Below are 26,813 nucleotides of genomic sequence, written 5' to 3'. Positions count from 1 at the left end.
CTCTTACGTCTGTCAGAGCTGTCAGAGTGGAGGCTCCCTGCTTGCATGGCACTCACTGCTAATCCTCAGTTCTCACCACTGGGCTGGGGCTGGGGCTGGGGCTGCTGTACAGGGATCCCTGGTTCCCACTGGTGGAGCTGTAACAGGCACCATGCAGCCTGCGGAGCGTCAGGAAGGGGTTTTCGGATGAAGATGCAGTTGATTCAAACCTGTTTTGACAAAGTAAGTTGTGTTTGTTGTGAAAGCACTTACAAACTATAATGACAGAGCAGTTAGGTTAATAGTGGAGCCAGTGCAACAGACTTGCTTGATTTGACTTGGTCCACCAGCCGAACCTACCCACTGAACAAACCAGATGAGAGCATTCCCCCAACCTTCCCATTTTACCATTTTGGGACTTAGTACATTCTGCTGCCTTATCTCTTCTAAAACCAGTAAGTACCAGTTTAGCTTGAAATAGACCTTTCATCCCTACCTGTCTATAATGGTATTACCTGTGACAAAGTCTAATCGTCTGCTTGTTTGTAAGTTGAGGGATATAGATTATTGTCTGAGTTCCCTGCATTTTCAATATATGCATTGGATTTAATGTGTAAAATAATTACTTAATTAGCTCTTACTTGTTCTTATTTTTTATTTTGCTGGCTTCTCAGAACTTCAGCACTGTTTTTCCATGAACTGTTAATAATTCAATTCTGCCTTTATAAGCTAGTCTTACAATACAGACAAAAATATTTTCTCAGATGCCACAGGTATGGCTCATTTTGTGCAAAATGTCTGTTGTGCTTACTGTATGCCCCTCCTTGCACAACCTGGTGCTGCCTTCACTGTGAGGAAAGGAGAGCTGGGCACCTCCTTGTTGTGACTCTTCACTGTCAGGACTTGGGCTGGCAGCAGGGGATGACTGCTTGTCACTGGGAAGGTGTGGTGCTCTTGAAAACAAGCAGTTAGCTCGTGGTGCATGCATGGCACTATTTGGGAAATGGTGGGATCAATTCACAACTAAATGAGAGACTTTGAGTTGTCTGGAGGAGAGGGCTGAATAATCTGCTTTTATCAGAGAAAGGGAGCCTTGTCTAGGGACTGGTGGAACTTGTGAACCAGGTCTGAGAGCCTCAAGCTGGGTAATTAGGTGCTGAAAGCACTCTGTGATTGCATGTTGAGCAGTGTGCGAACCCACCTGGTGTTACACTGATGTGAGCTGCCACCTCACTGAGGGATGAACATGTGCATATTATCATTCTGTTTTGAAAGGATGTTGACATGGCTGTACCTGTTTTGATTTCTTCTATTTTCTTGAGTGTAACAAAATTAGGAATGTTCTACCTTTTGGATCAGTTGTTTAATGGATATTTGCTCCTTGGTTGAATGACAGGACCTTTTGTTTGCTTATTTCTGTTGTTAATGGTCAGCTTTGCACCTATGACAATATATGGCTAACAGGTAGAAGAGAAACTGGAATGCAGGCAGCTGGAAAAATTGTCTTCCTCACCAAGTACCTGGGCCTTGAATGACTGCAAAGACTTACTCATGGTGAATACTCTCTCTCTACAGCAGCTGTTCAGGAGTGTCAGCACAAGTTAGCACTTCTGTCAGTAACACTGATCTAACCATTGGTGATAAGATAATGCTCTACTGGCTTTCTCTTCAGGGAGAGGTGTAATGGTACTTCGGGGCACAAAACACAGAGGATATAATTGTGAGGTAATTGGACAGAAGTTTACTCCTCCATGTCATAGTGTTATGGATTCTTATTTGTAACAAACATGAATTCAGACTGACCTGATGGCTGAAAGCTATCAAAAGAAGATAATGACATCTTTGTATAAAGCTGTGCTTGTGAAAATTCTCCTGCCTGGAAATTTTCAAGGAGAGAGGAAGAAATGTCTAAGTAAAAATTGTGACTGATGTGGAAGAGGACACTTCAAGAAATAGGTGGACCTCGGGTATGTAAGCTTATCTACTATAGTCTGAAGAAGCACGAATGCCAGGTTATGAAATTTAATGAGAGAGCTGGCCAAACAAAGGCAGGGCCAGAGTAGTTTGCATGTGGCTGGCACCACCCTGAGGACCTGTTTGAGTATGTTCTGTTCAGTACTTTATGTAAAAAAAATCAGTAGGCTTGTGCCATCATTTCTTTACAATTGTTTTTTCATTAAATCTTTAAAAAATACTTTAGGAATGTTTTCCAGGATTGTCATTGGAAGCCTTTTACTGATGTGTCTACTGTAAGTCTCCATTAAAGCATGGTTGTTCATCTTTTAAAGACAAGGCAAACAAAGAAGTGGAGGAGAGAGAGTCAGACAGAGACTAAAATAGGATGATAAATTCATTCCTGTTTTACTTATCATTCTTAATTTTTCATTCAAGTTTGATATTGACAGAATGTACTTTCCCTATACTTTGCTCTTTCTTGTGATTAACCTGTCAGCATAATGGTGCTCTTCATTAGACATAAGCATACATAAATATTTAATTTCATAGAAAAGACCAATGCAGTTGCCTGCATCGTCCCACACTGAAACAAGTCAAAAGATACAAAAGATATCTATGGGAAAACTTAGAGAGAGTGGAAGCGACACTGCTGATAGCAGTGTCCTTACACCTTCTTCTGACATAAAAGAACTTCTTCCATGTAGTGAATACAGGGTCTAGTAAACAGTTTGTTCCTGGATGTCTTCTGAAATGTTGAAAGTCTTTGCTGGTTTCCTGAACTTCTTTTACATAGCTAAAGCTCTGTCTCTTTCTCATCTGTACCTGAGATGCCTTGGTGACACAGTCAGCACATGCTTATTAAGTGATACGTGTGTGTATGGAGAGAGATGTGCCACTGTGCCTGACAGAGAAAATATGCAGGTGGCATTTTTTTCTTCCATGTTTACTCTTGGTGTCTGCTCTTGCTTATTCTTCCGTCAGCCACTGTTTTCCAGCCTTTGTTCAGCCTCCAAGAGCATTATCTGCCCTGAAACAGTGAACTAATTGTAAACTAATTGCAAACTCCATATTCCCTCCTCCCTCCTTCATTAAATCTGTTTACATCAGACAGGAAAATAAGGAGGTAGTTTTTCTGTAGCTTTGAACTTCTGAAGCTACTACTGGACATTTGGATGTTTGGGCACTCAGTGCCTCAGAAAATCCTATTTCAGGTGTTTAAAGTAATGTTTTATTGCTGAGTTGCTTCAAGCTGTGTGTAAGCAGATAAACTGAGTGCATATTTTTCAGTGACACTAGGAATTAGTAGATTTAAATACAAACCATTTCCACAGCACGGAAGTAAAATTCAAATGTTTTAGATTGTACGCGTGTGAGCTTTGAAAAACTGTAAATGTAAGACATAGATAAGTAAAACAAATCTGTCAGGAAAAGAGTCTGTACTATACCTTAGTGGTCTGTGAAACACATCAAACAGTTTCTTGCACTGGGACTAAACATCAGGACCTTAACCCTAGTACATACTCTGCTTTACTAGAAATCAACTGTTGATTTAATAATTTTGTGGTGGCCTGCTGCCTGCAGCTATGCCATTTCCCTTGGCACCAAGAAATGCTGACAGCCCATTGCTTTTGAATCCTCCTTCCTGTGATGTCTGTGCCAGACTACCTGAGGATCCCCAACTGCCACACAGCCACTAATGCAGCTGTGGAGTAGCCAGTGAGTAAGTCATGTTATCTCTGTTTTAGGGATGAGGTGGGATGGGAGACAAAGGTGTGTTAAAGGACATGCTGAAGGACACAGGAAAAAATTTTTGTGCAGCCAACTGTTCCTTTGGCTCCAGGCCCAACATTTCACTTTGAGACTCTCCAAGGCGAACAGGAAAATGGGCTAGGCACAGGGAATCTTAAGCTGGCTTGTAATAGTACAAATCCTTAGCCTGTTGTTTCATAGTTGAAAAGGGCTCAAAGTAGCAAAATAACTGACATGTTTTAGTTTAGAACATCTGTCCTCTTCCTGGCACTTTCCCAGACGTAGGGATAGGTGAATGTCAGCAGTGGTCTACCCACACCCTGCTTCCCAGCTTCCAGTACCAACCTGGGGTGAACAGACAAAGGTTACATTTCTGTCCCTCGTTTCATACATGGGCTTCCTTGAAACAGCAGGAGGAAGAACACAAAGTGTGACTCCAAGATAGCAGATTCAGTGTTTTGGCGTAAGTATGACAGGAGTGTTTTATTTTATTTTTCAGTGAGGTTCCACTTAGGTTGTTTGAACATTTTCTTCCCCTCTGAATTTCTTTAATATGGTTATTTTTAAGTATTCTTTGATCATGCTGCCTTAATGTTGTTTATCTCACAGAGTGAAGCCCTTTGTCTCACAAGAGCAGGTTCACTCCCTCCCTGCCTTGACACATGCTGCCAAACCCAGCTGATTTCTTGCTGTGCAGCAGATCTCTTCCTGGTTTTATGAGTGGAAAGGGCTGTTTGCCATGTGGAGTCCAGCAGGGCTAATAGCATATTTTTTTCCCTGAGCTATTATCCCATTGGATTACTACCTGCCTTTTTTACTATTTTACAGGCTATTTACATGGTCAGCTGATAAGTGATAGGTAAGCTTACTACTAATTGAATTCCTTTTTAGGAGTGCAATTTGGGATGGACAGACCCCACATAAGGCAACAAAAATAATTTCCCAGAAATATGTAGGTTCTGACTCACATCAGTTATCAGGTTGAACAGCAAACTCCATGTGCTGTGTAACCTCATACAAAATATTCCCCTCCAAGAAGCAGTGCTGTGCTTTATGGCAGAAGGTTCTGGAAAGATGATACAGCCTTGAATAGGGAAGGTACAGCTGAGGTTGTATATTCACTCAGCTACTCCTCTGTGTCAAAGCACTCTGTTTCCAGGAGCAGACAGCTATAATCCTTACTCTTGACACTTACAATCAAAACCTCTTTACACATTTTTTCCAAGTTCACAATCAGCTATGTTTGGTCCCCATTGCTTCCATAGAAAATTTGGGGTAGGAGAGGTACTAATGATAGGCTTTCAAAAAAAAAAAAGGTGAAAAAAAGGTTAACCACTATCCAGCCACTAACAATAGAGGCAAACTTTAGGAGTTTCTGCTAAAGGTCCTACACTCCCACTGCTGAGTAGCTTGTTCCATGCCTTCAGAGCATGGTCAGCAGTGCTTCAGTGATTAATATTGTTTGATAAATTGTTTGGGTTTTCCTTAATAAAATTACTCACTTTGGACCTGGCAATTGTCAAAGGTTTATACACCTTGTTTTTATGTTTATACTGTATTTTCAGGGTGCCCATTCAGATCTCTAACTGTCCCAATCCTTGTATTCAAAGCTGAAACTTGAACACATCCTGGGTTACTTCCAGTGCTTTCTCAGAAACCTTTCATCAATGAGGATAATAACACTGAAGAGTTCCTTAGAGCATATAATAAACATCATGAATGTAGGACTTTTGCTGTAGGAGTCTGACCAATGTTTGTTTGGTCCATGTCCTGTCATCTTACCTTCTCCATAGAGCTGTTGACTAGCAAAAAATAGAAGAAATGTACTTTAATAATTGAAGAAGGTCATGGGAAGAAAAGAGTAAAAGGGACAGAAAGAAAAATAATAGAAGGAAAACAAAAAGAGAAAGAAAAGAGAGAAAAATTCTGATGGGAGAAGCTCAGGATTGGGCAAAATTCATTTCATTTCATTTCATTTCATTTCATTTCATTTCATTTCATTCTTTTTCCCATCAGAAACAGCTCTGATAATATAATATGAAATTAAGAAGCTCAACTCCTTCTTTAGTTTGAAAGTTTTTACTGTATGTCTAAGCAGCAAATAACTTCTAGATGCTATTTTCATTGACTTGGTATTAGTAATGTTTTTAATCTAATTAACAAAATAAATACATCATAAAATGAGAAAGAGAATATAGAGTTGCCATGTACCAGCTCATTTTTAGATTGAGAGTTATTCTTTCCAACATGTCCCATGTATAACTACTTTGGCCAAGAGAAGAGAATAGTTTGAAGCACTGGTTCTGTTCACATCAATGTTTTGCCATGAACTCTAATGGTAGATTTCCCTTCCCAGTCCCAGGGAATTTACTGCCTCTCCCAAAATATCTTATTTGTGTCATGTTCTAGTATGAGATGTTGTCTTCTGAGGCAATTCCCCATAATTCTATGCTTTATGGTCTCCAAATCTTATTCCTCTGAACTTTACATCTGTTTCTACTTGGTTAGGTTCTTGTGGCCCTGAGAATTGTGCACCAGTGCTGACAAGGCTTCTGTTTTTAAGCCTTGATTAGTGGTGATGTAATTAACAACAGTGACAAACACAGCTCTGTGATTAGTCACAAAGTTATCAATCCTTGCAGTGAATGAGGTAACCTACATCTCAGAGCTGGTGTTTCAGGTTCTCTTCAGATGCAGGAAGACATCTTCAGAAATGCATTATTCAAGTAATATTTCAAAAATCGTTCTTGCAATCTAACCACTTGCTTAGCAAAACAAATGAAAAAAGGGTGTTAAAAGCCAATCCAACCATCATAATTTTGTCTTTTGAAAAAGGAGGGACATAAAGTGAAAGTTTTAGTGATCAAATCAGGTTCTTGCTGTAAATGCACATTTTGTGAAAGTATAATTTATGAGCTATAAGTATGAATGAAATAAAGATAGAACATAGCTACATAATGACCTAATCCAGTATCCCTGAGACCAAGAGGAAACAATTAAGCATTGTTGCATTAATATGAGTTGAAAAGAAGTACCGTTAGTAGTAGAATTGAAAAGGCTACCTTGAAACCAGCTGCAATTAGCTGTTGCAATGAACTTGCTGGACAATTTTCTGTCCTTATCTTTTAATTGTTCTTTCAACCCTTGCATCCTTTTCTTTTTGCATTGAGAGAAACAATGCAAAACATTTATTTTCAGGATTTTGAAGGGAGTTATTATTCATTTATCCTTAAAGAAGGTGTCAGTACTTTGCACAATGAGCTCTTGCTCATTTGCAGAAAAATTCTAGTCCTGTTGAACTATGAAACTTATCACTGCTTTATGTATTAAAAAAAATAGAGCTTGTTTTAGTCCTCAAATGTCCTTGCTAAAACATAAATAGCACTGAAAAATATTGACATTGGAGAGGCGGTCCTCTTATTAGTATTCAAATAAATCATCTAGCCCTTGGGAGTTCCAGCATGCGTAGTCTTTATGCATTCTGTTTGGGGAATCTCTTTTGTAAATCAGAACTCATTTTTGGGTCTTGCTGAGGCTGAATCTTGTGTTGTGATCATCAGGGAATCTATCTCCATGGGACCAAGGTATGGCTGAGAATTACATAAAAGCTCTGCCTTGTCTGCAAATAAATACTTAATGGGAGTTTAAAACCATGGTAAATATTTTTTCACCTTGGCCTTGCTTCTTTGGCTCAGATTTCTCCTAGTCACTACCCCAGCTGCCTCATGCCTTGCTATCTTGTACTCCCCTTACAGTTCTTTTGCACAATGGTGGCAAAAGGTTTCAGAGTGAATTCATCTTGTTTGAGGTCTCCAGGCCTTACTGCCGATGCTCTGCATACTTGTTTCTCTTCAGATAGTGTTAATCTAGGACTGCAGCATTTTCCTTCTGAGTGAGAGAAGGAAAACACAAATTGATGGTCAATTCTCTCTTGTATTTTTAAGAATAACTGCATTATTATTCTCTGCCCCTTGAAACCTGGCTGCTTTTTCAGTATGATGACAGGTCTAGGATTCAATTTTAGCTTGCTTGTTTTAAAAATTGAGCAATTCTCAGGGTAGTTTTTTTACCAGAGAGCTGCTGCAAGTTGCTGCAGAGCTTCTGTTCCCAAAAGAGGCAGCTTTGACTGTGCCAGACCATGAAGATGCAAGAGATAGCAGGAGATGGGTAGGCTCCAGAGAAAGACCACATTGTCCAAATTAGGCAGTGATTACCTTTGATCCTGGTATGAATTCTCCATTATTGGAATTCAGTAAAAAGTTTTCACCTGTCCTGATTTTCTAGCTAGAAAAAAGGGGGATGAATGTTTGTTAGACATCTCTTTTAAAGACTCTCAGAAAGGTATAATTCAAGGAACTTTCCTCCAGTTAATGAAGTATTTTGAAATGGAAATCCCCAGCCCTCCAAGCCAGCTCATCAGTTTTGAAATGAGCCATTATGAAAGGTCCTAGAATAACTTCGAATGAACAAATTTTAAATTCCCCCTCATTTTTCTCCTAGGTAAAACACAAGAGGTGTTATATGCATGGAGAATACATGAAGAGAACATAAAAGCAAGGATGGTATTTTGGACATATTTTACATCTGTACCCATAGGCCACTGGCAGTCTATTTTTGGATGAGCGTTTTGAGGAAAAACGTGAAAAAGATCATTGGGGTTGCTTTGTAGTCATTCATGCAGGGGTCAACCTAACCATAAAAAAATTGTAAAAATCACATAAGAAAAATTACTTGAAAAAATCACACATTTAGGGCAATTGCCTGTTAGAGTGAACAGACTTCCTCTTCCTGCTATCAAATAAAAAATAGTGGATATAGTAGACGGACTTCTGGGTTTCCTGAGAAGCACTAGATCAAGGTAAGAGAGAAGCTGACAGCAGCAGAAGGTTTCACTTAGAAGTGCCCTGAGCAAAGGGAAAGCTGGGGACATGATGGATGGTAAGAGCAGGGAAAGAGCAGTCATGAAAGAGGGGGCATCAAAACTGGGGCTAAGGAAGGCTTTGCTGTATATTTAGCCATCAAGCAACTGGTGTTACTGGAATGTGCTTGCTAGAAAGTACAAGCAGGAGGAAGCAAAGCTGCACTGCACAGGCTGTTCTTGCACAGTTATTTACAAGTGGGTTATGGGCAGTCACATCACCCTTGCAAAATAGGCTGCATATGAGATGCATTTTTTGTTTCCTCTAGAGTGCAGACCTGAAATAAGTAGTTTGATTGCCTTCTGATTAAAGAAGCTTCTGAGGCTTGAGCACTGGAGTGTTACCACTCCCTCCCTTTCACTTCCCTGGGATGTGAACATGGAGCTCCAAGCATACATGCTATTTTCCAGGAAACTAATTTTGGAAAGGAAAAGGAGAGGATGATGTGTGCGTCTGTGATTAAAGGTGCCCCCAAATGTTTTATTATTAAATAAAATCATATTCAAGTAACTTAAAGATACATAGCAAATATGTGAAGCAACAGTAAGTTTGGTCACACAGATCTTTGTAGCCACTTCCCTGTCCTTTTAGTTTGGGTGCAGCCCACTGAGTCTGGATTGTGCACTCCTCTCATGGAAGAAGTGACTGCACTGTGTTTTCCTGTTTGTGTCCTTTGACCATCAGTCCTCCTGCAATATCCATTGCCCATACAAAAACTGAAAAAGGATTATAGGCATGTAATGTCACGTAGGTAGACAGAAGCAGGTAAATTAAGGTATGTATGACACGTTAGGTCTCCCTTGTTTACCAGTATTTATCACCCAGTGTTCATCTAACACTGCTATGACTGAAACTTCCAAGAGTATTTTGAAAGACAGAGGTGTCTCTATTTCACAACTGCATAATGAAAAGAGCCTCACTTCTCAGAATTTAGAAGTACTTCTTACTGATCTGCTCTCCAGCACCAGACATCAACTGCAAATGCTTTTTATCAGCAAACTTTTTGGAAAGACATTTTGTACTGAGTTAGTTTACACAGTGTGCTCAGTTGTCACTGAAGTTCATAGGTACTATGCTGCTATCCCTAAAGAACAACACTTATTTGTGTATTTCTTACATTGAAGTGAGTAAAGGTGCACCTATACACATCTACAAAAAGAAGTGAGCACTGGAGACATCTCTTAATCCTTGGCTTTGTGTGCTTATCATTTTCTAATCCTTTCTTCAAATAGTACATTAGTTTAATACCAGCTAGTTACTCTATCCAACAAGGTTTTTTTCTTTCTTATGAAAAAATTGGTTTGTTTGGTTTTGGTTCTGATTTGTGTTGGTATTTTGTTTTTTTTTTGTTGTTTTTTTTTTTAATATAGCAAAGAAAACTGTGCAGAACAAAAGGGCACACTTCATTGCATCAAAGCAGTCTCCATTTTTGCCACCAGCATGGTGGCTCCAACTATGCTGAAGCACTCACATGCCATAAGAAAAAGAAAAGGAAAATCTCATCAGTGACAGCTGTACAGGGATGATTTTTCACTCATTGGAGAGACTGTCATAACTCACAGTCCTAAGAGAGTGCCTGTTTCTCACTGTCACTGGTGAGATAAGCTATATTTAATGCTGCAACATCAAAGCTGCCAATTTTACATTTGCATTCAGTGGTACAGTTATGAATTAAATACACTGCCTGCCTGGTTTTGGTTTGCAGAGAGTGAAGTGATGTAATTACATTAGAAGGAAAAAAGGGTTCACTCAAAAAAAGTTTCAAAGTATGGGGTTTGGCATTTTAGGAACACTAGATACTTACAGATTTAAATTATGTGAATTTATATTTTATAAGCAATGCTACATTAAAATATATGCATGAGTGTATTGAGGTCAGGCTTCTTAGTCTGCAAATTACTACAGAGTATCCTTGGATAGCTCAGTGCTAAATATAAAAGAAAATCAACAACCAGTCTGCTATAACTAGTATTGAATAAAAGGAATTTTCATTATTGGCGATGGAGATGAAATATATATTTGTGACTGTAAGCAGTGGTGGGGTATGATTAGAATAAGAATATCCTAGTTGATTTTCTGTTTGTTTAAATGAGGAAAAATGCATCAAGTTCCTTTCAGGTGGTGGACTATATAACAAAGTACCGATCAGGATTAAGCATCACTTCTTATTTTCTTTAGAGGGCTAGTGAAGTAATTGAAAAACACTGGATAGAGTCTGTTATACTAAGACAGCATAAATCTAAAGTACGGGAGACAAACATACAATGGTTACACTTCTTCACTATCCGTGTGTCCTATGTCTGAACTATCTATTAACCGAAATGTGAATGGGCAATGAAGGGCCAATTTATATGTTACACCAAGAGATGTATTATAACTGCCTTAAGCATTGATTTCCTTCCTTTGCCTATTCTTGATTGGGATATACACACACAGAACAGCAATAATGTGGGGTTTCCTTATCAGATCTTGGATATTTCCCCAGACTGTCTGCAACCATTAACCTTGCATATTATCTGACTTTAGTGATTAGTACAAGCCACATAAAACCGTATTGATGGCCTGCCCTGGGTTAGAATGGTGAGCTGAATTATTGGAGGTTAGATTTTGCTGACTTTGTGATACAAATGATAGTATTATGCTAGTCCTGTGAAATTGCTAATTTGTCATTTCTTTCATGGTGTAGTCAATGATGTGGTACTAATGAATGAGCCACATAATTGTGTGATACCGAACTGCAGCTTCTCGCCTTCTGCGTCTGTGTTAAGAGGAAGCGAATATCAAGTCTCTTTGTTCACTCACTAGTTCCTCTTGCATTTCTGTGCCCTGCTGCTAGATGATCAGAAACTGTGTTTGTATTTAAAGTTAACGATATTTGCAGTTCTGTTTATAAGCCTGGCTTTGTTCGGTTGTGCCTTTACTTTTATGAGATTCTTTTGGTAGGATTCTGTCGCTTCCTTATTCATGCAGTTCTGCAGTGAGCGGTGTGCGCTGCATCTGCAGTGAACTTCAGCCAATGAAATCCTCCAGGATCTTACGGTTGCTGCCATTCTGAGATCCCCTGAAGAAGTGGTTTTTCAGTGTACATCTCAGAGGCTACCCAGCAAAGTGTGCCTCCAAAAGGATTTGGAAGATAAACTGAAGTGGGTGAATTGGGTCAGTGTTTGAAACATTTTGTCTACTGCTCTATTTTTCATTAAGTGCAAGGAGACCTAACTGGACCAGATTAACACATTGCAGTGCTGAAGGAAAATCCTTCTCATCCTTATGATTTATTTGGTGTTTCCTGTCTTTTTGTTTGTTTGTTTGTTTAATTCAATTTCCTTCTTCTTATTCTCTAAAAAATTTATTACAAAGAAAAGTGAGGATGAGGGGAGACGGGTAAAAAGAACAAAAGCCCCACAAACAAAAGTGGACTAAGTATTTTCTTTTAATTGATAAAACAGAGTTCATAAGTACAATTCCAGCTTGTATTATAAAATGATTTTTAATGCTTATAAAATCATATAATGTTTTGTGCTGGAAGGGACATTAAAAATTATCTAGGTCCAAGGCATTGATGAAATAAGCATAGAGATATCTCTTTTCATTCCAACTGGTGTTGAAAAGCAGTTGGGTCAGACCTTTGATTTACTTGTGCAATGGTGGACCTCCCTAGGAGCCTGAAGTGGGGCACGTTCTCCTGCAGTGAAGGCTGTGGGGCAGCACCAGCTCTGGCACTGCTGCCCTCAGGAGCATTATGACAGTCCCATGCCATCTGGTATTGTACCTAAAGTTCTAGCTTCAGAAAATAAAGTAAATATTGGAGAGTCTCAGCCTGCATTAAAATAAGACAGAAAGATAGATACAGAATAAGAAATAGCATTTATTATGAGAAAAACAAAAGAAAACTAATCATGTTTGTTTGAGGAATTTGAAAAACAAACCCAACTGGATTTTGAAGGCTTGAAACCCAAAAAGTATGTGTAGTGGGAAGAGATCCTAGGGTTTACATTATTATAATTTTTTTTTTTTAATCTGGTTTATGCTATTTAGATGCTTGTTGTAGGCTGTGTTGATGAATTTTACAGATTTGAAGTCCTAGAATCTAATTTAGTGCTGCATGGTTTGGTCTGATGTTAGTGTGATATCACTGAGTTCGGAATAATGGATCCCTTCCCTAACTGGTCAGAGAAATTTAATCTTTAGAAAATAACTTTGGAAATCAGCTTTTTAGCCTTCTTAATGTGAAATAGAAATACCAACATTTGTTAATGTCTGAAAAGTTTTTCAGTTTTATATAAGAATGACTCCGTGTCCAGCCGTTAGTGAATAGTGCAACAAAAGTATTCTGCTTTCCCCACCAAATTTACAGTGGCAGAAATACACACTGCCAAATGAAAGTGTCGAGATCCCAATTAATTTGATATGCTTAGATTTAATTATAAGCCCCTGGAGTCTTTTTAGGCTCATAATTCTGTTCCCTGGTTCTTTACCATGTGAAGCTCAGAGTGCTGTAACGAACTTTCACTGATGCCATAGTTATATTTCTTAAAATTACACCAGTATAAATAGTCTTCTTTGGTAACAAACTGTGTATTTATTGCATTGGCTTTCAAGACAGTACTCATGCTATTCTAAAATATGTTATTAACTTGTGTCTGATCTCCTCCTCCTGTTGCCTCCTCTCCCTTGCCTTTCCATGGATCAAGAGGAGTAGGAGCTGGACTCTTGAAGACTTGCAGTTGTTCTTTCAAGACTAATTCCCATGTCGCTGGGCCCGACTGAGGCCAAGCTGAGTCTCATGCTAGCATGAATCATCAGCTGTAGTCTGGCAAACACATAATCTGTACACTATGTCCTTGCCCTTGGGCATAAGCTGCAAAAATTTATCTCTGAAAGTTGCTGGGAAGGTATCTGGGTCTTTCACCAAATCTGCTCATTCAGACTATACATAGTGCTGATGGGCCTTGCTTGTGTGATGGCAGAGGATTCAAAGAGAACTGGCTTGTTAATGGTTTATTTGAATTGAGAAAGGATATTTTGACCCGAAGTACTGTGCATTACTTGTTCAACTGATAAAAGAGGTGCCATTGTAGCTACAAATTATGTATTTTGTCCACAGTAAAATATAAAACATCCCTGTTGAAGGAAAATACAGCACCATAAATAATTAAAACTATTCCAATTGACTTTTTTGGTCAATTTTAATCTGAGCTTAAATCGCAATGGTCAGCCGTTTTATTTATTTTTTTAATTACTGATTATTTAGAGAGATTACTCTAAGCAATTACTAGTTAATATCCTTAATAGCCAATTTTACATGTAGTCCACTGCTATGTTGCTACTGGCCCTGCTTGAGAAATATAATACACTCAATATCAGATCACGTCCTGTATGTCCCCAGTATTAAAGAGAACAAAATGAAAGTAATATGAATTTCACTGATAAGGACCACTTTTCCTGTGATTATAGTTCTATCAAAATGTACCAGTCTAATATTAAACACAGCTTTACATACCTTTGAAATAATGCAATTATATATGAGAAACCTTGCTTCTGCGATTAAGACAATGAGATCTGCCCCATGATGTTATAGGGAGAAGTCCACTTTTTTTTTGATCCAAACAGGAGATTTTTTTCTTCTCGATATTATTGAAACTATATGAGGCAACAGCCTTTTTTTTTTCCTCGAGGGTTGCAGTTGTTCTGCCAGTGATACTTGGGTTACATATTAAATGACCTTGTGGAGGTTCCTGTTTTACTCTAATCAACCATTTAGCTGCAACTGGATGGTATATTTATGCCTCACAATTGTTTCACTGACATTAAGGAACTATAGACAATCTAGATGCGTTATTGTTTATTGAACCGTGTTTGAAGAAATTCGTCTACTGCTTTTTATTGATGGGAGTTTCTGGCTAACAGCACTTTAAATAAGTGGAAAATGCTCAGTTATCACCCAATGTGAACAGGATCAATAATAGTTTAGTAGTGTCTGATAATTGCAGTGGCTGTTATATACAAGAGCTTGCATCTTCTTGAGTGACTCTTATCAATCTATTGTCTGTCATCACCTGATAATCAGACCAAAAATATAGTAGAGAATTATCCTTTTTTGAATCAAGCTTGTGAAAAACATTTGAAATAATGGTAAAAAAATTCTCATTGTTCCACTCAGCAGGGAGAAAAATTTAGTATCTGGGTGACTAGAGTGAGAAAGGGACAAAAAAAAAAGAAAAATCCAGTGTGCACTTGCTAAGTACAAAAATGTGTGTAGCACAATTATATGAGGGCAAAATATTTTTGCAATATTTGGGGATTGTCTTAAAATATTTGCAGTTATATTCTGAAGGAGTTACGACCCTGTGTAGCTCTCAGGACTATGCTGGTAATTTGAAAGGAAACCATAGGACACCGATGGCAAGAAAAGTATGCTAGAGTGCAGCAGAGTGCAGCTCTTGTTGCATTGTTCCCAGGGGCAGTAGCATCTTCCCTTCACAGCGCAAGCAACCCAATACTGTGACAGTGTGCAGCTTTTTCTGTTCCCTCCTGCTCTTGGAAGTAATGTTGCTCTTGGACACAGAGTTAACTTGCAAAGCCAGGAATATTCACCTCCCCACCTCCTCTTCCCATGGCTTTATTTTTATACTCTAATCATCTTTCTGGTTATGCTTCTCTCTTAATTTTCCTTTTCCTTTTAAAATTTATATTTTACCTTGTTACTTGCAGAAGCACATAGAGCCTGGCCATCTTAGGTTTCATGGCCTTTCTTCTCTGCTGACAACAGGGAGAATTGCAGTCTGTCTGGAAACAGGTTTTCATATTGCTCTGCCCAGTTAGCTAAGAGAATGTTTTGTCTCTTTTTGTGTATTTGTTCTAGGAATTAAGAAAATAAATAAAAAAGCAGTTAAATTTTATGTGTTTCTGTAGACCTGTGGCTCTACAAGTGTGTTCTGTTATTAAAAAACCTTGATGGTTTGTGTGTTGTCTACCAGCATCAACATCATGTTTTCTTTGGTATAAGTTTACAGCTTTGGTGTCTGTTTATCAGGCCACCTCTTTGGCAGACACATAAGCTGGGGGCAGAAGCACAACCTTACACTCTTGCCCCTTACTGTTGTACTTTTAATTGCTGAATAGTAAAAAATAAAATTTCCTAATTCACAGGAAATCAGAAAGTCTCATATTTCAACTTGTATTCCCTCTTGATTTACCACTGTACATCTCTGAGAACAGTCTAGCTCCATCTGCTCTATAACCTCCCACTAGGGAGGTATAGATAGAAATACGGCTTCCCCTTACCTTTGTCATCTCAAAGTCAAGGCGAGCTGGCTCCTTTAGTGTCCCTTGTACATTGAGTGCTCCAGCCAACTGACCATCTTGGTGTCTCTGTGCTGGAACTGCTCCAGTTATGTCAATGTCATTCTTCTGCCACAGATGTGGTCTCACCTGTGCTGAGTAGAAGGGACAGACCACCTCCCTTGGCCTGTGGGTTGTCCTCTTGCTCACGCAGCCCAGTATTTAGTTGTTCTTCACTGCAAAGACTAACACCTCATGTTCAAAATGAACATGCTGTGATGTGAGGGCATAAATTGTGTTCAATTATATCTAGTCTTCGGCAGCAAAGTTGTGATTTTTGAGAATTTTTCAGAAGTATCAGATCAAGTCATATCCTAGACTACTGTATTCAGAGTATCTCAATTTAGAACTTATTGAATAATTTTCATAGAAATCTTAAGTAATATTTAAGTCAAAAGCTTTAGTTACCCTGATTATACCGTCTTTAATAAACTCTTTTGTCTACTTTTGAATAAAAACTTGATTTCTGCCATATGGCTTGCAATATGAAAAGTTGAGTTAAATACAGTATTTTGTACCTTGGCATGCAAATACCCTCTCTTCCTTTGCATTTATTTAAAAAGCAGTTCCAGACTTGAGTGTGGTCTGATCTCCTGGGCTGTTCAGAACAAAATGAAATTACAACAGCCCCAATTCCCTGAAAAAGAACTTTTGACTGAGCAAATAGGAAACTTGACCTTCCCTCTTTGAGTCAGAAAGATTCCAAACCGATGAGTGTGGGTCTCCATTCAGGTAGAAAGCTTGGTTGCATCCAGACCAGTTAAATAACTGTTTTACCTAGCCTTTTTATCTTGTCATTGATTTTTCTCTAGTGCCTACTGATTACAATAAAATTTTAATTTGCCGCTTTGTCTTGGAAGGTGGGAACAAGTTCCTTTTGGATCTAGTCCCTGCTCATCCCAGACCTGCAGAGCGGTACTGAGTTTATCTTCTCCCATTTCCCAAGCTAGGGCTGCCAGTCTGTCCAATGCAAGGCATTGAACAATCTGATGATGAATAGAGGGTTTAAGCAGACCTATAGAACAAGCTGCCTTCAACCTCTAGGACCAGCCCTTTCTACTTTATTGTCCAATATGTTGACAGCCTGATATCTGAAATCCAGAAAGGCAGTGGGAGTTGCGCTCTTCTATTTTAAATCTAGATAAGTGGGTATCAATTGTCAATCTTACAGCCGACCTCCAGGATACGCACTATAATCCAAGAGCATTGAAAGATTTTCTGTAGCTCATGTCCTTCACAGAACCATAGAACGGTTTACTTGGAAGGGATCTTAAAGATCATCTGGTTCTAACCCACCTGTTATGGGCAGGGACGCCTTCCACTAAACCAGATTGCTCAAACCCCATCCAGCCTGACCTTGAACACCTCCAGGGATGGGGCATCCACAGCTTGTCTGGGGAACTTGTTCTGGTGTCTCATCACCTTCACAGTAAAGAGTTACTTCCTAACGTCTAATCTGAACCTATTCTCTCTGTTTGAAGTCATGCCCCCTTGTCTTATCACTACATGCCCTTGTAAAACATCCCTCTCTAGCTTTACGGCAGAATAGGCCAGGCAAGTCAACCCAAGACCCCTCTGAGTTAATAGTTTCCCTTTTAAGACAGGGTGCAGTTCACAGGGGATAGAGAACAATACAAAAACACATCTAAACTAGAACTGGGTAAAGGCTTTGGTGCTAAAGGGCTAAAGGAAACATCAAATGCTTGTAAGGAGCAATTCCAGGTAGTAACAGTTCCATCGGGAGTCATGAAAGCAGGAAATGGCAATTTTACAATTATTACTTTAAGAATAGGGATTTCTCTCTGGCACTGGCACCTTTGTTTGTTTGTTTGCTTGTTTATTTAGAAATGGGAATCTCCTTTAACAGAGGTGATGCACAACAGGACAGCAGTTGACATCCAAGTACGTCACAGTCATATACTCTATAACAAAACCTTTCTTTCAAAACTCATGGTGCCCAGCAAAGGTTTTAATGGCAGTTTCTTTAGGTAAGTTTACAGATGTTTATCCATGAACAAAAATGCATTATATTTAGTTGACTTATCCTTTCAACAACTCTAATATCCATTTTTAGAATCTAATTCCCTGAGAAATAGGATTCATTTATTTCACCTGGTCTAAGGTCCAGGGCAGGTTTTTTCTGTTTTGCTTTGCTTTGTTTTTAGCATTTGGGAAGCTATGAAACTGCCCCTCATGTCCTTTACATGACTATTATTTACCACTCGTTTAATGCTGCATCAGCCCCTCTCTTCCAGAGCTGTGTGGGAGAGCACTGGAGCACAGCTCCCTTATTCACGACATTTCTGACAGAAAGTATAGTTGAAGTATCTCTATCCAACTTTACTCCAAGGTGGTACTGAAGACTGCCATTTCTTAGGCACCATTCATCATCCAGCTTGACATCTGCTGAGACAGTTTCCTGCAGCTGCAATTAATATTTACGTATTTATTTATAATTCTGGCTGCTCAACAAATTGCAAGATCAGACAGACTTGATATGGAGTCTCCCTGTAAAACACCAATATTATGAAGTTAAATGTGTCCTTGTGTGAGGTTCCACCATACCTGAAGTACTGTGTAGTATTTAGGGCTCACAAAAAGCATCACAGACATTTAATTTTTTCTGCAAGCAGGCTTGTTCAGAGCAAAATCGAGTCTGGATACAACTTTTATTACTTTTAGTTTTCAACTGATTTGCAGCAGGGAGATGTGTAAGTATCTCAAACAACCATAGGTTAAAAAATTCAAGGAAAACATATCCTGCTTTGTCACACATATTCCATTGATATCTAAAATAGCATACCTTTGTGAAGCAGGTGGATACATTAAGGGGAGCTTTAACTGTTGATTTCTCGGCTTCTGTCACCATTATAAGATTACTTAATCACAGCTTTTTGTGTCAAATTTACCCAAGAGTATTTTTAATAGAAGCATAAAAGAAATTCAGTGAAAAGAAAAGGAATTGGGGTCCAGTCTCTTTGGCAAATATTCCGTAACAAGGTAATTCTTTAAAGGCATTTAACATAGTTCTGAGAGAATAAAACAAACGCTTCAGGGTAATTCTGGTCTTTCAGATAAATACACAATTAGATTATATGATTTACATTAGATGATGTTAGTTTACATATGAAAATGTGAAGCATTCCCAAGGAGTACGAACAGATTTATATAACTGAAGAGACCTTTAACAAGCCCATGTTCCCCCCTGTTAAATAAAAACCCAGAAATAATGTGTAAGTGTTAGAGCTTTTGTGATATGTTTGAGAGCCTTTCTTACAAACTATGAATAAAATTAACTGCTACTCATTCTCATGCATGCTATCGAGTTTTTAGACACCAATATATCAAGGTTTTTCACATGACAGCATACTAATACATGTATATCGTTAACATTCACGAGACACAAATGAACACATCTAAGAACAAATGGTAACTGATTTATAGAAAAGTTAAAAAAGTAAATTGGATCATTATGAATGTGTCTATTTTTGGATTTGTGAAATAAAAATTAGGAATAGCCTATCAATGAAACATGGGAAGAATTTTCTTGCTACATAATTTTGTTAAATAAAGTTTTTATTTTCACATATCACAGACTCATTTAGGATGGAAAAGACCTCTGATCATTGAGTCCAACCTTTGACTGATCATTACCTTGTTACCTAGTCCATGGCAGTAAGTGCCACATCCAGTCATTTCTTGAACACTGCCAGGAATGGTAACTCCAGCACCTCCCTGGGCAGCCCATTCCAATGTTTAACATACCCGTCCGAGAAGGAATTTTTCCTGATGTCCAACCTGAACCTCCCCTGGTGCTACTTAAGACTGTGTTCTCTCATCGTGGCATTAGCTGCCTGGAAGAAGAGTCTGAGCCCCACCTGGCTACAATCTCCTTTCAGGTGCTTGTAGAGGATTGATAGGGTCTCCTCAGAGCTGCCTCTTCTCCAGCATAAACAACCCCAGCCCCCTAGATATGCCTGTTCCTGGATATACCTTAATATGATTTAGGATGCACAAAGAGCATGAAGTGGTGGGAACTATAGTAAGTTTGGTTTTTTTCCTGAAAGACAGTGTAGCAGACAAGTGAATGGACTATAGTGAGTCTTCCCAATCCAAAAGCCTTTCTTCAATTGATTCCTTCCTCTAATGTAAGTGAAGACGTTTCAGGTGAATAAAGACTGTAGGACTGGCTCCCCTTTGGCAGCAACATCTGTTAGAGAGCTCTCCCTCAATGCTGCCATATTGAAAATAAGGTTAATTTTCGGTTTGTTTTTCTAATTATCTGTTTATACTTTACAAACCATTCTGAGAGAATTTTCTTTTCTTTACACTGGCACCAGGGACATTTTCCTAGAAATGTTTAAAACTGTGTGCGTCTGATACAGAATATGGATATCATAGTGATACAATCAAAAATTATGCTCTAGAACATGACACGTATCAGTCCATCATAACTTGTGTTTATAATACAATCAACCACTCTACCTAGACTTGACAGTTAAGTTTGCCACTTCTATTTCAAATGAGAGGCAAGCCTGACAGATGGGTTAGGAGCAAGCCTCATAGCCACCTGCTTCCTGAACTTTACATTTGCAGAAATAAAAGATGCAGGGATATTAGAATTAATGAGATGTCCAGTCTAAATGCAATCACCAAAATTAGAATAAAAGATAGGAATCACATATGATGTAATGGTTTTTATTTTTTCCCACTTGCTCTCCTGCACTGATTTGAATGGTTTATGTAACAAATGGTAATTTTATTATTATCATCAGTTTAAATAGAGAAATGGTATTCTCTGCTTAGTCATGTGTGTTGTTTACAGGAGAGTGAAACGTTCAGGGTTAAAGGTGTGGTGTATGTCTTCAAGATTTCTTGACCAGGCATACATATGAATATATGTCCGTGGTTGTAGGTAGGGTCCTCGTCTTTTAAGACATAAAAATTGCTTGACAAGAAGACCAGCAAACCCCCAGATAAATACAAGACCAAATGATGGTCTCGGATTTTAAGAGTGTAGTTTTGGATTTTTTTTCTACTTCTATTGTTATAACCACATATACCTGACACAGGTACAGTATCGATTTGCCTACTGGTGGTGAAGCTGGCTTTTTGTTCATCTAGGGGTTGTGTTACCCTAAAGCTGCATGTCAGTTCATCAAAATCAATTCTCTTTTGATTTTTGCAACAGCAGAGATGGGTCAGCTAACAAATGACAAAGAGCCCTATTCATGACAAAGCGATTGTTGCATTACAATTTTGTAAGAATTTAACAAAAAAAAGCACAAGAACACAATTTTACTGCATCATTTACTGTCTCACATGATTCCTCAGACCTCTCAAATGTCACAGAATGCAGTGTCCAGACTAGACTAGTCACCTTCTTAAAGAGAAACACAATAGATTCAACAGTGTATATTTTTTCAATCAAAAAACTGTTCTTAATTTATATGTATTTCCTAAAATTTTGCAATAAATTCAAAAACACCTTAACCAACCAAACAAAACTTGCTCCATATTACTCACAATATTGTCTTCTATTTATTTTATTTACTTAGAACTAACTGTACAGGTGAGGGAGGAGATCACCGATTCAGTACGTCAACTGGTCATGTCTTCTGTTGAGCAGTTCCAAATGCCTCTTGAAAGGCTGGCTTGACTGCAAAACTCAGAGAGAATCAAGATCTGCTTGATAATTTTGCAGAGATTTTTACCAGCTCACTGCTGACAACTGACGCAAATGTATGAATTAGAGGGAGGGTATGAATTAACATTTTCAGGAAACAAAATTTTAAAGCTGACATTTTTTCCTGAATGAGAGTTTGTATTTGAGCAAAACTGAGCTCACACAGACCATAGATGGCTCTCTTTGTAGACATTTATCAGATGAATGGCAAATCTGCACATAAAAATCCAGTTTAAACACTTCAACTTAGACACAAACATAAATGTGAAAGTTTTCCATGGAGTGGGAGTGTCCTTTCTTGTATCCACGTGTAGAACATCCTTGGCAGTTTTAGCTCTGTTGTACTGCAGTAGTTATTCCCAAGTTCGGAAAACTGATGACTTACTGGTTGGAAGCTCTTGTTTTGGAGTAGCTTTTGGATGCTAGAGTTTAAAGAGTTACCCTTGTGATCTCTGTTTTTAACAGCCCTGGAGTAGTGTTTTAGGAAAGTAAGGATTTAGCAAGCTGGCTGAGCTTGTTCCCAGTCTCTGATGGTTGTTAACTTTTGTCTCAAGCCAACATACTGTCACCTACTTCATACCTGACCAGTAGCGCATTGTGCCTAAGACTGGCATGCTTGGAAGAGTTTTGTGCCTGGGAAGTCCTTTAATCAAGTTTTCTGAGCTTTTTTCTCCAGCTGAGCTTTTTTTTTCTTCAAAGAACCATCAATATTTATTTAGCTGTAATGTGGGGCAGGAAAGACTTTCTCGTTATTAACTTGTCTGAGAGCAGTTTGTAAATATTGCAATGTTGTTGAAGAATACTTTTGGAAGTATTGCAAGGGGATGGCATACATCTTCTGGCAGGAGGCAGCCTCCAGTTCTATGGGCTATTTTGCAAAGTCTTTGCCTTCTCAGTACGGTCAAAGGGTTTCTAAGTCAGATTTAGCTCTCCCTGTCTGCACTGACAGCCAAGACATGTTTCTTGGACACATAACATGACTGGGATCTGCGGGACATGCTGGCACCCTCATTGGAATTGGGACTGCATCTACCCCAAATGTTCTGTATCTTTAAAAGTCCAAGGATAGGGCAACTGTTAGACCGCTCTGGGCTTGTTCTTGTCAGGGATTTTTTAACTGCTGAAGAACTCAAAAGAGAAGCTATTGCTGTTCGTCAGTCAAAGGGCATAAAAATGCAAACAGTGGCAGTATTATGTCTGTATGGATGTATGATTTGCATTTAGATTTATGTAAATAGCTATGGAAATTTTGTTGGCACTTGGCTTTCAGTAGGTTACTGGTATGGCTCAGGGAATTGCAAAGTTTGAAAAGACCCATTTCAGTTAGTTCCTTTAGTCACAGAAGTAACTCTTGTCTGCTTAGCCAGTGAACTGGTCACTATTCCTTTCAATTTTTTTGCAAGATGTTAAACCATTTCTCCCAGTTAGAATCTTGAATCTGTTTAAACTGTTTTTAGACCCAGTAGTATCAAACATGCAGGTGTTTTTTGGGTTTTTTTCTTACATGTGCGTATTCTTGCGTGTTTTAGTTTATATGCACAGAAACATCAATTTACTGATCTCTTCTTCAGAAGGATTAGATGTCAGTATCCAGGACCATGTTGGGACAGCATTTTCACAGCTCTTTAAACACAGAATAAAAAGCCTTATTGATTCTACAGAAACACATAAGGCATGGCTATTATTATTACATCTCCATTTATCCTCTGGTGTTATATTTGTCTTACAGACAACACTCTTTAACCAAGGTGTTGTCCAGACATCTAGCAAAATGCATTGCTCTGGGAGATGTGCTACTGTTTGTGCACTCTACTGCAATCTTATTCCTGATATGAATGGGAATGTGGCATTAACTTCATTTGCAACGGACTAAGCCTGCGAGGCTTGGTTGAATGTATATTTCAATATTCTCTTGGGCATTGTGCAGCTTTGATGTGCCTTTTCCTTAGGACTAGTTTAAGGTCATAATATCTACCAATATTTAATCACCATCCATACATTCCCTTTGCCTATTACATATTTTCTGAAATGCTCAATAACACTTGTTTCTTTTCTAATAAAATGTCCAAGTGCCATTCCTTTTCTCTGGCACACAAGTGATTCAACTTGAGATCTGCATGGTGCAGGGATTCTGGGAGTTTATAAGGGCATTTCTTTTTCTCCCAGCAGTCTCCTTCTGGGGAGTTTGTCAGTTTGCAAGCTATAATGAGTAATAGGTTAAAAGAAAAAGGGCATTTTAGTGGAGGAGGGAATTAAAATTCAGCAGCCTAATATCAGCAGTAGTTTATAACAGGGCCTTATAAAAGGCAGCTCTGTGTCTTTTTTTTTGTGTGTGCACTTTTATTTCCTTTGATATCAGCAGGGGAATTTTCTCTGCAAGACCCATTCCCATCTCACTTTTCTGCTTTCAGATCCCTGCTGCTCAAGGTTTTCTCCTTTCATTTTGATATATGTTATATTCTTCAACCTTCCCACTTGAAGGTTGTAGGAAGCTCGATATTGCCCTTAAAATAGAGAACACAATTGATGTCAAAAATTCTTCAAGGGGTGGCCCTGTTTTTCATATATGTTGAAAAGACTCCTTCCACTTACTGGGAGGTCTTGGCAGTGGTCGAGGTGAAATCTTCAGGACATTTCACTATGTCTAATGAAATTATACCAAAAAGGTTAACTTGCTACTTGCAGTTTCATTTGCACCATATCTTTAACAAGAATGCATTTGTGTATTGTATAATTACACAATAATAAGACAAAATTATGGGTTTATGTATATAAACCTATCTCTAATGCTGCTGTTGATTTAAAAATGTGTTGTAATGAATTGCTGCTCAGATCTTTGCCTTCCATGCAATGTGTCAAGTTCCCCAGTTTAATTTGCAGTCAGTTCCCAGGGCAGACTAAAAAACCGCTTAGGTACTTCTGCAGAAGTGGGGAGTTTCCTTCTAGATGCTGATCGTAGTGTGCTTAACACGTTTCAAACAAAAATGGGTTTTAACCTCCCATGCCATTTCCCTCAGACTCTCTTCTGTCTCTTCTTTGGCTTTTTGGAAACCCCAGGGTGGGCTGGAAGGCAGCATGCAGGGGAGGAAGGTGGTTATTCCACACAACCATCCAGCAGTGGCCTCTGGTGCATTTCTGGCTGTTACAAATAGATGGCACTTTTGACTTGTACTAGAGCAATTCAGTTAGAAGGATGCAATACCTGAAAAAACCCCACTTGCTGGGGTTTTTGTAAGTCAGGCACATATTTGTTATTACTTATATAGGGGCAAAAGAAATGAGACAGATTCAAATAGACTGCCACGTATATCTCAGGCAATGAAAGCTTAAAAATACAAAAAACTAAACAGTAGAATGGGCAAATCAAGTGCATTTATAACATATTTTCAGACTCATCCTCTGGATTCTCAGGGCAAGCTGGAAGAGAATTATCTTTTAATACTGAGTTGCTTTAAATGTGAACGAGGCAATTGCCACAAAAGTCTCTTATTTGCTGCTTTTCTGGTCTACACGTGTGCACAGAGAGACACACATACAGGGGGGAAAAAATCAGCCTGTTGTCTTGCAAGTGTTACTTATCATATTAATTAAAATCTGGTGACACGATAACACCAGCAGCTGTGTGGGAAAGCGAGGGAAATTAACAAACGTTTGATTTGTTGTGTTGCTAATGTGACACTTATTATACAGGTCACAGTAAAACAATACCTCAGCCAAAATATGCTAATACTGGTGGAGAACTGTTGCAGTTGTAAAAACATTGATGTTTATTATAATGAGACAAAATAGCACATTACCTTTAGCAGAGTGAATTGCTGCTTCTCAGGGCAAGCATAAAGTATCTCTGAAGGTTTAATAATTAGAAAAACCCCAAAACCACAAAGACAGAATAAAGTGAAATTGTTATACACATAAAGCCAGTAAAAAGAAAACAGCCTCATGTATGAAAAGGATGTAAAGCTCTTAGCAAGCAAAATATGTAATTTCTAGCGGACACAGATTAAATGGAACATGCCTACAGCTTCTTCATTTAGAATTCCAAGGAACTTTATTACAAGAACAAAAGAAAATGATTTAGTAAGATACAAGTTATGCTATAAAATACCCGTAAAACTGGAAATGTAATTACATTTAGAAATGGATGTATTAACTGCTGTTTTTCCCCTGAGGAAAACTAACATGTAAACTTATTTTTAATGGTGGCTTATATCCAATCAACCAGTTTGATGACATTTCTAAACAAAGACCTTTGGACTTTAAATAATTATTCCCATGCAATTGTTGGATCACATATAATTGCTTGCTCTTTAGTACGTCTTCACAAATTTAATTGCACTATAGTCTGGATCTGAGGACATATTATATATGTAGATAAATAAATTTACAGAATTCAATCCTGAAATAGGAAAAATTCTTCCCACAATTGAAGTAAAATTAAGACTATGCATTCAGCATTTTGCAGCTATTTGTATCTTCACAAGAATAATTTAATTTTTACCTTTTCAAATGTTTCTTTCATTTTCAGGGTATTTTCTCAATTTTTGTACCACTTTTTTGAACCCAAGGAAGGATTTTTTTTTCCCTTAATGTTTTGATCATTTTACTGAAATGGGGTGTATGAAGTCAACCATTTGTTTGACAGCCTTTGACAGCAGATTATGTAGATTTTGCCTGACAGAACACTAGTCATTTGGAACTGAATTCCGAGTGAGCAGTCTAGATCAGAGGTCAGCCTGCGGGGTACAAATGGGGAACAGATATTTCACCTTGCCATGTGAAAGGACACAAAAAAAGCAGACAAATCAGGAACTGGTGAGAACTAAAAGGTTAAAGCAGAGTTGATGCAGTTACACAGTATTTACAGCCTAAGATTGTGCTAAAGTCCTTTTGAACCTCCTGCCCCTCCAGTTCATGGAGGAAGCGGGCTCTGATTTGGAAGCCTTCCCTGAAGAAGTGTAAATGCACTCTTTAAAGATCTGCTATGTGCCAAAATGCTAAAGTATATCTGTTCTCATTTCCCATCATTCACCTTGGTTTCAGTTTCAAATGGGTATCAAAGCACATATGTGCACATCCCAGAAAATATTCCTTATCACTCCTCCTTCTTCAGAATAATACCAGTGAGGGGGGTGGGGGGCGAAGAAAGAAGACAGTTATCTAGGGCAAAACTAAGATATAGAACC

The sequence above is a fragment of the Corvus moneduloides genome, chromosome 2 (genome assembly GCF_009650955.1).
Source record: "Corvus moneduloides isolate bCorMon1 chromosome 2, bCorMon1.pri, whole genome shotgun sequence".
Taxonomy (NCBI): domain Eukaryota; kingdom Metazoa; phylum Chordata; class Aves; order Passeriformes; family Corvidae; genus Corvus; species Corvus moneduloides.
This window is presented reverse-complemented; position numbering follows the sequence as displayed.